The 14,531-nt window shown below is 43.8% G+C and overlaps 1 protein-coding gene across 2 annotated transcripts in view; it reads right to left on the reverse strand.

Moving 5' to 3' along the window:
• The window catches only part of LOC129814297 (SPRY domain-containing SOCS box protein 4-like), an 89,345-nt gene extending 75,680 nt beyond the window's left edge, over positions 1-13,665 (reverse strand). Inside the window, exon 1 of one of the 2 annotated variants that reach the window (XM_055867332.1) lies at positions 12,788-13,642. The gene's annotated coding sequence lies outside the window, so the exon portion shown is untranslated. Of the gene's footprint in view, positions 1-12,787 lie in introns of both variants that reach the window. The other variant, XM_055867335.1, reaches the window with a different exon arrangement.
• Positions 13,666-14,531: the final 866 nt, after the last annotated feature.

The following is a 14,531-nucleotide window of genomic DNA, read 5'->3' on the forward strand; positions in this document are numbered from 1 at the left end:
TCCTAAAGAAAATAATGTACTTTACTCCATACATTTTCCGAGTCCGAAAAGTATTTGTTTATGTTGAATGCAAAGCATTATCAAGAGAACATCCTTGGTCATCCCTACTGCCGCTGAGCTGTCAGATACACTAAACACACATGCTTCATTTGTTAATGTTAGTGCGTGTCCCTTGCTATCCGTAAAATAAGAGTTAAAAAAATAGAAGTGCCATCTGATTTGCTTTATATAAGGAATTTGAAATCATTTATACACTGCTCAAAAAAAAAAAGGGAACACTTAAACAACACAATGTAACTTCAAGCCAATCACACTTCTGTGAAATCAAACTGTCCACTTAGGAAGCAACACTGATTGACAATAAATTTCACATGCTGTTGTGCAAATGGAATAGACAAAGGTGGAAATTATAGGCAATTAACAAGACACCCCCAAAAAAGGAGTGATTCTGCAGGTGGTGACCACAGACCACTTCTCAGTTCCTATGCTTACTGGCTGATGTTTTGGTCACTTTTGAATGCTGGCGGTGCTCTCACTCTAGTGGTAGCATGAGACGGAGTCTACAACCCACACAAGTGGCTCAGGTAGTGCAGTTCATCCAGGATGGCACATCAATGCAAGCTGTGGCAAAAAAGTTTGCTGTGTCTGTCAGCGTAGTGTCCAGCGCATGGAGGCGCTACCAGGAGACAGGCCAGTACATCAGGAGACGTGGAGGAGGCCGTAGGAGGGCAACAACCCAGCAGCAGGAGCGCTACCTCCGCCTTTGTGCAAGGAGGTGCACTGCCAGCGCCCTGCAAAATGACCTCCAGCAGGCCACAAATGTGCATGCGTCTGCTCAAACAGTCAGAAACAGACTCCATGAGGGTGGTATGAGGGCCCGACGTCCACAGGTGGGGGTTGTGCTTACAGCCACTGATGCCCTGTGTTCTTCACAGATGAAAGCAGGTTCACACTGAGCACATGAGCACATGTGACAGACGTGACAGAGTCTGGAGACGCCGTGGAGAACGTTCTGCTGCCTGCAACATCCTCCAGCATGACCGGTTTGGCGATGGGTCAGTCATGGTGTCGGGTGGCATTTCTTTGTGGGGCCGCACAGCCCTCCATGTGCTCGCCTGAGGTAGCCTGACTGCCATTAGGTACCGAGATGAGATCCTCAGACCCCTTGTGAGACCATATGCTGACACATGCACATTTGTGGCCTGCTGGAGGTCATTTTGCAGGGCGCTGGCAGTGCACCTCCTTGCACAAAGGCAGAGGTAGCGGTCCTGCTGCTGGGTTGTTGCCCTCCTACGGCCTCCTCCACGTCTCCTGATGTACTGGCCTGTCTCCTGGTAGCGCCTCCATGCTCTGGACACTACGCTGACAGACACAGCAACCCTTTTTGCCACAGCTCGCATTGATGTGCCATCCTGGATGAACTGCACTACCTGAGCCACTTGTGTGGGTTGTAGACTCCGTCTCATGCTACCACTAGAGTGAGAGCACCGCCAGCATTCAAAAGTGACCAAAACATCAGCCAGGAAGCATAGGAACTGAGAAGTGGTCTGTGGTCACCACCTGCAGAATCACTCCTTTTTTGGGGGTGTCTTGTTAATTGCCTATAATTTCCACCTTTTGTCTATTCCATTTGCACAACAGCATGTGAAATTTATTGTCAATCAGTGTTGCTTCCTAAGTGGACAGTTTGATTTCACAGAAGTGTGATTGACTTGGAGTTACATTGTGTTGTTTAAGTGTTCCCTTTATTTTTTTGAGCAGTGTACGTTTACTTTTGATACTTAAGTATAATTCAAACCAAATACTTTGACTTTTACTCAAGTAGTATTTTACTGGGTGACTTTCACTTACTTGAGTCATTTTCTATTAAAAAAAAAGGTACATTTACTTTTATTCAAGTATGACAATTGGCTACTTTTTCCACCACTGATAAAACATGAAACTCTTCCAACGCTTTCACTCTATTAATGCTGCCCACTGTAGGGCTGACCAAATTTAGTCGAGCAGTGGCAAATATATTAAATGAAATGTTATGGCACACGAGACACCTGTCTGATTCATGCCTGTGAGTGGACTAACCCATTGCGGAGGCCACAGGGATGGCACACCAGTAGTACATTTACCATTATTTCTAGCCTACAATGTTTGGTTATGGTAATTTCTGTTAATGCATTCATCATCACCACAGTTTTACCATTGTCATAGTGGGAGTGGACACGTTTTTTGCAGACCGCACAACCTAGGTTACACTTGTGAGAAAAAAAGGTTGGTTTATTTCATTCCATTTATAAGCTGTCAATGTATTAATTGTCTTTTGTTTGGAGCGCTCCTGTCAATCTTGAGTAAGGACACTGTACTGTTGATTTTATTCAAACATAGGTTGTGTCTATATATGGAAAAATACAGGTTTAAACATTTCGACCAATCGATTGGTTGAAAGAACAGACGACCAAGATTTTTGTTATTGTTGTCAGGGACAGCCCTAGCCTATTGTCAACCTCCATCCATCTACCGCCATCTTGCGCCTTCCATCCAGCCTCCCCAGGCCAGCAGCAGTGTCCTGTGCTCTCCTGTAGGAAAAAGGTGATCCTGCTTGGCTGAAATCAATAGGTTTCCTTCCTGAATTAGTCAAGGTCCCAGTGTAAGGCGGGACTCTACACTCAGTCTAAAGAGAGTGCAGGATGTGTGTGTCTGACCCATTACTTTGAAGTACGCTTTTGAGTACGTAGGGTTACATAGTCCTCTAAAAAAAAAGCAGCCATACATACCTATTTGAGCTGCACCAGCGACCATTGTAAGGCCTACAGTGCCACCATTTAGCAGAGTGAGTCTATAGAAAATCTATCCAGATGGGTTGTCTAGTGTGGAATTGACTGAGTTAAGGTTGTTATCTTGCTACATCTCTTCACGGAACAACGTTATCTAACACCATTAAACTGCAAACAGGTTTTCCCCTCACCACAAAACAACTGACAATACATCCAACCTGAAACACAATGTAACTTGACACATTCAGGTGGCAAGCTAAGGTAGGAACATGGTTTCACCATTCATTCACCATTATCATACCAGTATATGGATTGTCATGTTTGGCACTGCCAGCGACTTTAATACAAATCTTATTTTCCTCTGTATCACACTATAAAAGGTCTGACCTAGATCCTTTCCCCAAATGAAACAAGAAAGTGAATTAATGAATAAATCAGGAGGGTGAGGGGGGTGGTGCTCCATATTCTCTGAACCCGGTGCCCGCCTCACTACTACAGTGTCTGGGTGGAGGGCCACAGCCTACCTGGTATTGATATAAAAACAGAGAAGTGGTGGCTTTTCAACACACACCCTCCCCAGCAAAAATCCTGAGTGGCGCAGTGGTCCAAGGCACTGCATCTCAGTGCAAGAGGCGTCATTACAGTCCCTGGTTCGAATCCAGGCTGTATCACATCTGGCCGTGATTAGGAGTCCCATATGGTGGCGCACAGCATCGTCCGGGTTTGACCGTCATTGTAAATAAGAATTTGTTCTTAACTGACTTGCCTAGTTAAAAAAGGTTAAATATATATTTTTTAAATACCTTGAAGTCTAACACTGAGTATGCGCTACAGTGAGTGTGTTTTATGTTGATCTGTGGATTTCTTGAACATTATAGGCCCATTTCACAGGAAATTAAGATTCTAGTTAAGATCTTCCGGTCTAAATCCAGTCATTCTGTAGAATCAGGTCAATGTATTAAGAAGCCTTCAATGACAAAGTCAGGGCAGAAATAGCAGTTCACACATTATCATTCACAATTGTCTACTGATCACATTGCATCCTATTTTTTTGCTGTGAACATCTGCTACATCCACCCTTCCTGCTCCGTCTCCTCCGCCACATGTTCTTTCTTTCCGTCTCTTTCTTCCATCCACCCCTCTCCGTCTTTGTAGCAGATTAGACAGGGTGCTAGGCCCAGACTAAATCATAAGCCCTTGATGGCTCCACTTTAACAGGACGTCACCACACACACACACATATGGGCTGCTATGGAGTTCTGTAACATGTGTATCCTGTAGGACTGTGTGTGTGCGCGACTAATGTAGGCTAACATGTGGGGAAATTATTAATGGTCTATTAAATGTTGGCTAGACATCAAGACGTGTGTAGACTATCCCATCCAGGCGACCTCTATGCTGGTGCACTTGCGTTTCCATATGGTTGTATAATGCTCAATGAAAACTACTTGGTTCCTTTCTATGGGCTACCAGTAACTCCTGTCAATACAATGAGCCAGCCAAGGCAAAGTGGCACAGTATGACCCATGCCCAAAGACACACACACCGTGTCTCATTCACTCTCCCAGACAGACACCCACCCACTCTGCTGTTTCTCAGAACTGACAGCCATCTATCCAATGACCCAGGGTGGCCTTCGTCTTGGTTTCTTTTCTTCATCCCTCTATGCTTATCAATCTCATCATCACCATCTTCCCCTCTGCCTCCCTCCATCCCCTCCCTTTCCTCCATCCCACCATGACATCTACCAGAGCAGAAACGTGACTGACCAACTCCAGTCGCCCAGTTGTCTCTCGTGTCCCCAGATAGCTCATCTCGGACATGGCTCTGACATGCGCATGACCAGCACACACACACACACACGTTTCCCCTATATGCATTTAGCAGCAACGCATCGCCGATGCTAAATTGTGGCTGCCACACTGCTAAAATAATTACATGGTGCAATGTTATCTTAAACAACTAAAACCAGATATAAAATATAATTGAGTAATATCTTATTAGATCCTCTTTGAGAACTAACAAATCACCAAAATAAAAGCTAGACAGTCGGGGAGAATCTAAAATAAATCACGTTTCATTACATGAGGCCACCACTGACTTTGTTATGTTTGAGTTACTCAGATATCCCTACGGGAAGGCATAAGCCATGGCAAAATATGTCTAATTGCAGGAAGCTAGCTTTAGAAGTGGTAAAACGTTCTCTCCCCCATGACAAAATGTGTAGTATTACAGGGCATTTGCTTTAAAAACAAAATGTTGTCTCTGTGGCCAAGAGGGCCTCTAAAACCATGCCATTGGCCACGACCCCCTCTCAGTTTACTCAAACATTCTAACCTTAATGCTTAGGGTGGAACAGCACTAAAATTGACCTTAGTCCGGTGTCTAGGGAAAACTTCATCTTACGGACATAACTGGAAAAGCCATCAGGCGTCAAACCACATGGAACACACAGACCACATACTGTATGACCTCACTGGATCACAGGACAGCTCAGTCTGTCTGTGGCAGACAAACACAGACACATTATGAAACCACACTGTACAGAATGAACACACCCCAGACATGGCAAACCACACAGACATGAAGTATAGCCTACATCAAGGATCATCAACTAGTCAGCCGTGGGACAATTTTTTCTTGAGGGGACTATCGGGGTTGCCAGAACATAATTGAAAATCATTTGACTGCAAATTAACCGCAAGAAGCCCAAACAGACATGTTTTAGTCAAATATTTCTATAGATCAAACCTGGCTTTGTATATGATCACGTGTCTCTATTATGCGTAGAAATATTTGGGAACAGATTCCAAAATTAAAATCACTTGGAGCTGATTTCCTGGTGTTTTGACAGTTTATGTCCAACAATGAAAATCCCCCCCCCCCCCTTAGGGGCCAAATAAAACCACATTGGGGAACACTGGCTTACACAACCACACACTAGAATTGGATCACACACACACACACACACGTAACACACCATTTTTATGTGCACACATACACACTCTAAAAGTCCCCTTAACTAACACCCAGCCAGACATTGACTCATCACAACATGACAAAAGGGTGGGGGAAACCTTATCGTCTGTCATCTAAATGCAAATGAGAAGTGCCGACACTCAGCTCACTCTAAAGAGAGATCTTTATTCTCTGGGAATGAGAATAAATAAGTTCAGATAAGATGGGGGACATAACAGACACCAGGTTAGTCTTGCAGCCACCTATGCTTCTTTGTCACAATCACCTGGTATGAAATATTGTGCCTGTGTTCCCAATCAGTGTTCATCACATAGTGAAGAGAGAGATGCAGAAACAGAGACCGAGTGAGAGAAGAGAGCAGTCTGAACACCTATGACGGTTGAGTGTGTGTGCCACCGAATACAAAAGTTACCCCAGATATAAGCATGTGTTTTTGATGAGGCAAAATGTAATGTGTTGACATACATTTTGCCCTCTTGCTGTGCTAGCATACAAGCCCTAGTGGAATAACTAAGCAAGTATGTAAATCAAAAACAACAACCAAGCTAGAAATCGTACCATCTTGGCCAGACATTCTTTATATGTCAGGACTTCCACAACGTCACCGATGCACTTATTGATAAAGCCAATGACTGATGCGGTGTACTCAATGCCATCAGAGTAATCCCAGAACATATTCCAGTCTACGCTAGCGAAACAGTCCTGTAGCTTAGCATCTACTTCTTCTGACCACTTTTTTATTGATCTAGTCACTGGCGCTTCCTGCTTTCATTTTTGCTTGTAAGCAGGTTTACAGAATTAAGGTCAGATTTGCCAAATGGAGGTCAAGCTTTGTATACGAGTCTCTGGACCACCTTTACTCCACAAACAGAGTTTCTTTCCCCCTCTGGTTGCACATTTAACATGCTGATAGAAATTTAGTACAAAGGATTTAAGTTTCCCTGCATTAAAGTCCCCTGCTACCAAGACCGCCGTCTCTGGGCGAGCGTTTTCTTGTTTGCTTCCAGCTCATGCAATGCTGTCTCAGTGCCAGCCTCAGTCTGTGGTGGTATGTAAAACAGCTACGAAAAATACAGATGAAAACTCTAGGTAGATAATCTACCTCGGGCGAGCAATAGCTCAAGACTTCCTTAGATATCGTGCACCAGCTGTTATTTACAAAAATCCATAGACCGCCACCCCTTGTCTTACCAGATGCTGCATGTTCTATCCTGCCGGTGCAGTGTATAACCAGCCAGCTGTATGTTGATAGTGTCGTTGTTCAGCCAATGTCCTGTTGGTAGTTTAACCTTCCACGTATGTCATCGATTTTATTCTCCAGAGATTGCCCATTTTCTAGCAGAATGGAAGGAATTGGGGGTTTATTCGATTGCCTATGAATTCTCAGAAGGCAGCCCACTCTCTGGCCCCTTTCTCCCACCTCTTCACGCAAAGAGGGGACCCCTTCATGGGGATCTGGGCCTGTTCCCAAGAAAGCAGTATATCGTTCACGTCGGGCTCGTCAGACTCGTTAAAGGAAAAAAAGGATTCTGCCAGTCTGGTGAGTAATCGCAGTCCTGATGTCCAGAAGTTATTTTCGGTCATAGACGATAGCGGGAACATCTTGTACAAAATAACGTAAATAAACAAACAAAAACAAATAGTTTGGGGACACGTAGAACGTCAGCCTTCATCTCTGGCGCCATTTTTACGGCGCCACTGGACTTTATATTGAAAATACAAACAAGATCTTTAGTTTACTTGTCCCGATGCATACCACGGGCACATAACTAGGTTGTATGATTCCTAAATGACAACATGAGACTTTATTCAGTCAGTTCAACACAATTTATAAACCAGTCAAGCTTGCTGATCGTCAATCAAAGCACAGTAAGCCTATGAGCCAGCACTTCGTGGCTGCATATGAAACATGCGACAGAAAATCATTTGTGACAGAAAACAGGCTAAATGGATGTTGACTCATTGTTACAACATTATATGGGATGTGCAAATTGACTCAGACGATGAAGGAGCATCACACGCTCTCCCTCCATGTAAAGAAGTTTGACTGCAACCACAGCGTACAACACATCCACCCAGGTACCGGGAGGTGGGACAGACAGCACTGTCAAACCAGCAGTGTTTCCCCGTCATCGCTCACTTTGTGGCTGACAGGCACCTGTCATATCAATAGATCACTAGAAGATGCATATCTGTCTTGTGAATTGTAAAAAAAGTACATGGCTGAAAATGTGTGTAACCGGCTCTATAGCCGGGCACTAATAAAAAGAAAACCGAAAATAGATATGCTCATCTTTAAAGTGCTTCGGTTTAGTAATAGGAGGGATAGTAGCTGGTTTGTCAACTGAACCCCTCTCATTAACACATTCGCTTAACTTTAGGTCATTTGCCACCAGGGAGAGAAAGAGGGGAAGGGGGAGAGCATGAACGAAAAAGTGAAAAAACGAGTCAGAATGACCGAGTTAGAGAGAATAAGAGCGAGATGAGTGAGTAGATGAGAACATTTGAGATTAAAGAGAACATGAAAGACAGAAGGAAATGCAAGAGAGATGACCAGAAATTAGTGAAGCGAAAAAGAGAATTCATGCTACAGGCAAGTGAGTCGGATGGCATGAGAAACAGAAAGAGGGTGAACTATTGTTGTGCATTGATAGGGCGGCACGGGGGGGGTTGTGGTATGATAACTGGCTGAGAGAGGAGGGAACAGCACAATAAAAAGATAGAGCTAAAAAGAGCGAGCATGAGAGCTGAGGGGGTTGAGACAGGGAGAACGGAAGACACTGATCGAAAGTTTGGTATACAGAGAGAATGAAAGAAGAATACTAGAAAGAAAAAGAGCGAGAGAGAAAGTCAGACAGACTGACCATCTTTCTTTAATGAGACATGCTCATTCGTTTAAAAACACCACAGATAAAGTGCCAAAGAATAAGAGATGGGAGATGAAGGCACAGAAGAGGGGGAAAGCAGGTAAACAGTCAGACTGCCCTGGGGAGCCTCTGGTCTCCTCTTTCGTGACTGGCTGGGCAGATCCAGACAGATAAAGGACCCCGTCACCATGGTGTTGTATACCTCCTATTCTTTCCCCTCTATCCATCCACCCCACCTTATTGGCCCCTCCCCAGGGCATACACCCCCCCCCCCCCAGTGAATTAGTCAAATTAAAAAGGGTAGCACCTGGCCCCCTCCCTGAGGACCCACAGTACCCAGCTGTTCAGTGTCTAAAACCTCCCTGGCCAATGACAGCCAGGTGTGCCAGCCTCTGAACCCGAACCAGGGCACAGGGCTTTGACAATGCAACCTTCATGAATTGACAGGGGAATGCAAGGACTCCCACAGAAAAAGGAAAATACACATTTCAAAGCATTTAAACAGGCCAATGCCAAGTCTAAATACTATTGCTTCGTAACCTTTCCTTAGTGATCACTAATAGTAAGAAATTGATACATTTCCACCATCTAAACAGGCCTATTGCTTTCACACCTACAGTCAAATTCTGACTAGTAGTGAGTGTGTTCCACCTCAAAAAGCACAAGAAAGAATATTGACACCCACCATCTCAGATTGTTCTGTAATCCTTTCTAGTTAGCAACAAATAAGATACGCATTCCTGAAACATTTTGTTGAAGTGCATCAAATAAACTTTAAAAAAAAAGGAAACATCCCTTTTTCAAAGAAGTTAAGAAACTAGAGGCCTTTCTACTGACTCTGAAAAAAAACAAAGAAAGATGCCCAGGGACCCTGCTCATCTGCGTGAATGTGCCTTAGGCATGCTGCAAGGAGGCATGAGAACTGCAGATGTGGCCAGTGCAATAAATTGCAATGTCTGTACTGTGACACGCCTAAGACAGCGCTACAGGGAGACAGGATGGACAGCTGATCGTCCTCACAGTGGCAAACCACGTGTAAAAACACCTGCACAGGATCGGTACATCCGAACAGCACACCTGCGGGACAAGTACAGGATGGCAACGACAACTGCCCGAGTTACACCAGGAACGGACAATCCCGCCATCAGTGCTCAGACTGTCCGCAATAGGCCGACAGAGGCTGGACTGAGGGCTTGTAGGCCTGTTGTAAGGCAGGGCCTCACCAGACATCACCAGCAACAACATCCCCTATGGGCACAAACCCACCGTTGCTGGACCAGACAGGACTGGAAAAAAGGGCTCTTCACCGACGAGTCGCGGTTTTGTCTCACTAGGGGTGATGGTTGGATTCACGTTTATCGTCGAATGAAATTAGCTTTACACCGAGGCCTGTATTCTGGAGCGGGATCGATTTGGAGGTGGAGGGTCCGTCATATTCTGAGGCGGTGTGTCACAGCATCATCGGACTTAGCTTGTTGTCATTGCAGGCAATCTCAACGATGTGCGTTACAGGGAAGACATCCTCCTCCCTCATGTGGTACCCTTCCTTCCTGCAGGCTCATCCTGACATGACTCTCCAGCATGACAATGCCACCAGCCATACTGCTCGTTCGGTGTGTGATTTCCTGCAAGACAGGAATGTCAGTGTTCTGCCATTGCCAGCGAAGAGCCCGGATCTCAATCACATTGAGCACTTCTGGGACCTGTTGGTTCGGAGGGTGAGGGCTAGGGCCATCCCCCCCAGAAATGTCCAGGAACTTGCAGGTGCCTTGGTGGAAGAGTGGGGTAACATCTCACAGCAAGAACTGGCAAATCTGGTGCAGTCCATGAGGACTACAGTACTTAATGCAGCTGGTGGCCACACCAGATACTGACTTACTTTAGATTTTGACCCCCTCCTTTGTTCAGGGACACATTATTCAATTTCTGTTAGTCACATGTCTGTGGGACTTGATTAGTTTATGTCTCGGTTGTGGAATCTTATATTCATACAAATAGGGCAGACAGTGACCAGATCGCCAGGTGGAATCCAAGCAGCAGTGCAGTAGGCAGCGGGAGTAGGAAGCTTTACCTCTGGAGGCAGATTTCTTGTAGAAAATGCCAGTGGATGGCCCTGAACAGCAGGAGCGTGCTTCAAGGTCTCTGGATTTGGGAGGGGTAGCCTGTGAGACTCCTGCCATGTGTTTGGCTCAAAGGCTCCGACACTTCACGCCTAGGTTGTAGGTTTGGAGTTTTGATCTGGAGTTAAGGTTATGCTGTGGAGGGTAGCATCAAGTAAACTCAAAATACTCCAAAACTATCTTATTGTAAAAAACATGTTGAAAAATGAGAGCTCACACACAGCTGTTAACTTAGCATTCAGTCCTTTTAAAGTAAAATATATCATTATAATGTATTTTCTTCTTGCCTTTTGAAAATAAAAAGATGGCTTCAGACTAGTTCCAGGTTGGATGGTGTTCTCAGGTTTCTGTTTGTTTGACAGTGCATTTGCTGTATAGTTTGAGAATAATAATCCTTGCTGGTATGAAGCTCTTCAGGTAATTCCATCCAAAAATCAGGTTGTAAGGTTGGAGTTTTGATTTGGAGTTAATTAAGGTTGTAGTATAGGGTAGCATCCTCTACGTGTCCCTGCCCCCAAAAAATCCATGTTTATCTAACAAAATATTTTTTTCTCAAAACATGCTGAAAAATGCAGGAGCTCATCTGCTCGTTAATAATAAATTATTTCCACAGGTTATTTATCATACCATCTGGTAGTGCCTGTCTTGGTTGAATCAAATTGTTGGGAAAAAGCTAGTTAGCTACAGTCTCCAGCTAGCTAACTAAAGTAGCAAGGCTAATTGAGGCTATTTTGCTGCACTCCCAGGTCCTTGTCTACAACAACCTCCCTGTTGGGTGATCATTGTAGCCTACTCATCCTCATTTAGCCAACTTAAAAATCACAGAATTCACTCCATTTTGCAGTGATTCAAAATATTTCACTTACTCTACAGAGCCTCTGACTGTAGAACCACTTTGAATTGACAACAAAAACAAGCTACACCTATATAAAGTGTGTAGACTACCTGTGCATTTTCTTTAATGATGCACACTCATAAATACTGCTGTTTTATAAAAAAATAAATGGAATCTAATGGTATATCCTTGTAGGATATGTAGAAATGTCACAGATCATGATATTTAACTTTAAAACAGCAAAAATAAAAATAATCTCTCCTATCAAGCCTAATTGAACACTAAGGTCTGTTCGGATATTCAGATAACTGTGCCCATCCCTAACATGGAACGACTCTAGTGGGAAGGTTGAGGAGGGAGGAATGTAATTCAAGACATGAGACACTGTTGATCAAATGCAATACTATAATTATTTATTGGGAAGAGTAAAAAAATTAAATAAAAAGTGACTCCACCCTTTATCTCAACAAAGAGTAAAAAAGTTAAACAAAAGTATACTCCAGAGATTCTGTCAGTACAGGTGTGTGCAAACAGAGACCACCACCATAATCCTTGCAAATATATGTCCTGCATGACACAGAACATGGTGTATCAGAGACACAATCAAGTAACCTTGTACCACCATTTTGAGATGTGATATAATATATCAGTTGACCATGTGAACGAGTAAACGAGATGCCCACATGGTATGTACACAAAAACAGTGAGAGAAACACACGAGGACAAGTGAGTGGATACTCGGGTATAGGCAAATGTTACAAGACCTTTTCCCTTCGTGGATCAAATAGATCACTGTCCTGACGTAGGATTAAAGGAAGTGACTGACGTCCGGCCAAGGAAGAAGACGTCATTATGAAACACCGGTTTGCCAGCCAATGTAATTAGATAATTAGAACAAGGTAATCACTGTGAAATTAAAAAAGAAACCAACTCGAGTAATAGCTTATTGTCTTTAACGATTATTCAACTAAATCATTGGTTTACGTAGGTTACCATTAGACACACTAATGGGAACTTAGAACACATTTGAAAACACCTGAAACTGATATTAAGATTTTTTAAACTACAAATAAGTAGTCTGCATATTCATAGGTTGTCGAGTGTACCAAAATAAACTAATCTATACACACATTCTGTTATTGTTTGCAGAATTTTTTGATGTAGCCTAAACGAGCGCTTTCCATTTTGAAGGCATGTAAACATTGGAACAACACTCACCGTCGAGAAGTCAACTTCGAAGCGACAATTGTGAAGAATGTCAACGCCACAGGACACTCGCAAAGTTCTTTCGCGTACAAAAAACCCCGCTTGATATTGATAAAATGTTACCGATAAAATTGTAACAACCCACCGCATTCGTTTCTTTGTTACTTCATAATCGCTCGAGCACACAGGGGCAGGCCTATTCTCAATTTTATTTTCCTCGCGTCCTTGCTCGTCGCCTCCTTCTCAAAACCAATTGGATGAGAAAGCCAGAGGTCCCGCCCTTTGAGCTTCTCCTCCAATGGGTTTTGAGAAGGAGGCTAGGAGAGAGGACGCGAGAAGGAACATTTGAGAAAAGGCCACAGTCGATGAGATTTGAATGGATGTCAATATTCATTCAATGAGAGGATTAATTTATTCTTGTCCGGGTAAATTTTGCATTGGGGAAAAGTTGATTGCATTCGTTTTGGATCTGGGCTGCCTACCGGGCGTGGGCAAAGTGTCGGTTCAAAGCCCACGGCGAAGTCTGTTCAAAACAAAAGTGAGGTAATTAGCACATGGAGTAATGAGTATGATTCTTTGTTTTCTCATGCAAAAGTACTTTATCTGCCTTCCCAATGAAAACGAATTTTAATTCAAACATATTTAATCGGAACGTGATGTATGTTTCTGGACGATGCACCATATGCTGCCTTGTTGACAACATGACCGAGCGTAGATTACTATTCGATTTGAGATGGGCGCTCCTCACGGCTTTTGTAGTGATACGGAGCTCCGAGGCATGCTTTGAAGCAGTGTGCGGATGCGTGTATCGCTTTATCAGAAGTATATAATCAATGACGTCAAAAGCTTCATTTGATCACGTGCTTTTTCAAACCGCGCGTTGCAAAACTGCAAGATGCAGATTTCGCCGTGGTTCGGGTGCTTTCTTCGATTCCAAGCTGCTTTCAAACAACGACCTCCACTGGACACCGCGCATACAAATATATAAACACAACATGCAACGGTTTTACTGTTACAGTTCATATAAGGAAATCAGTCAGTTGAAATAAATTCATTAGGCCCTAATCTATGGATTTCACATGACTGGGGCGCAACCATGGGTGGGCCTGGGAGGTCTGGCAGAGACCAAACAAAGGAAATCGGTGTCTTTATATTGTTTTGAATAGTAGGGAGACAAAGATCTATGATTGATTAATTAATAGATCTTCAGAACCTCTTCCATGGTTGTTTGGATGACCTGACGGCCCATCGCTCCTCTTTGCTTCGAGTTATGGCTCAAGAGATCACCACGGAAGCCTATATAGTTTAGTGGGATTTACAGTGTACAAAACATTAGGAACACCTGCTCTTTCCATGACAGCCTCACCAGGTGAATGCTATGATCCCTTATTGATGTCACCTGTAAAATCCACTTCAATCAGTGTAGATAAAGGGGAGGACAGGTTAAAGAAGGATATTAAGCCTTGAGACATGGATGGTGTTTGTGTGACATTCAGAGGGTGACTGGGCAAGACAAAATATTTAACTGCTGTTGAACGTAGTAGGTGCCAGGCGCACCTGTTTGAGTGTGTCTAGAACTGCAACGCTGCTGGGTTATTCACACTCAGTTTCCCATGTGTATCAAAAATGGTCCACCACCCAAAGGACATCCAGCCAACTTGACAACTGTGTGAAGTATTTAAGTCAACATGGGCCACCCTCTCTGTGGAATGCTTTCAACACCTTGTAGAGTCGATGCCATGATTGAGGCTGTTCT

This window comes from Salvelinus fontinalis, chromosome 17, assembly GCF_029448725.1.
Source record: "Salvelinus fontinalis isolate EN_2023a chromosome 17, ASM2944872v1, whole genome shotgun sequence".
In the NCBI taxonomy this organism is placed as follows: Eukaryota; Metazoa; Chordata; class Actinopteri; order Salmoniformes; family Salmonidae; genus Salvelinus; species Salvelinus fontinalis.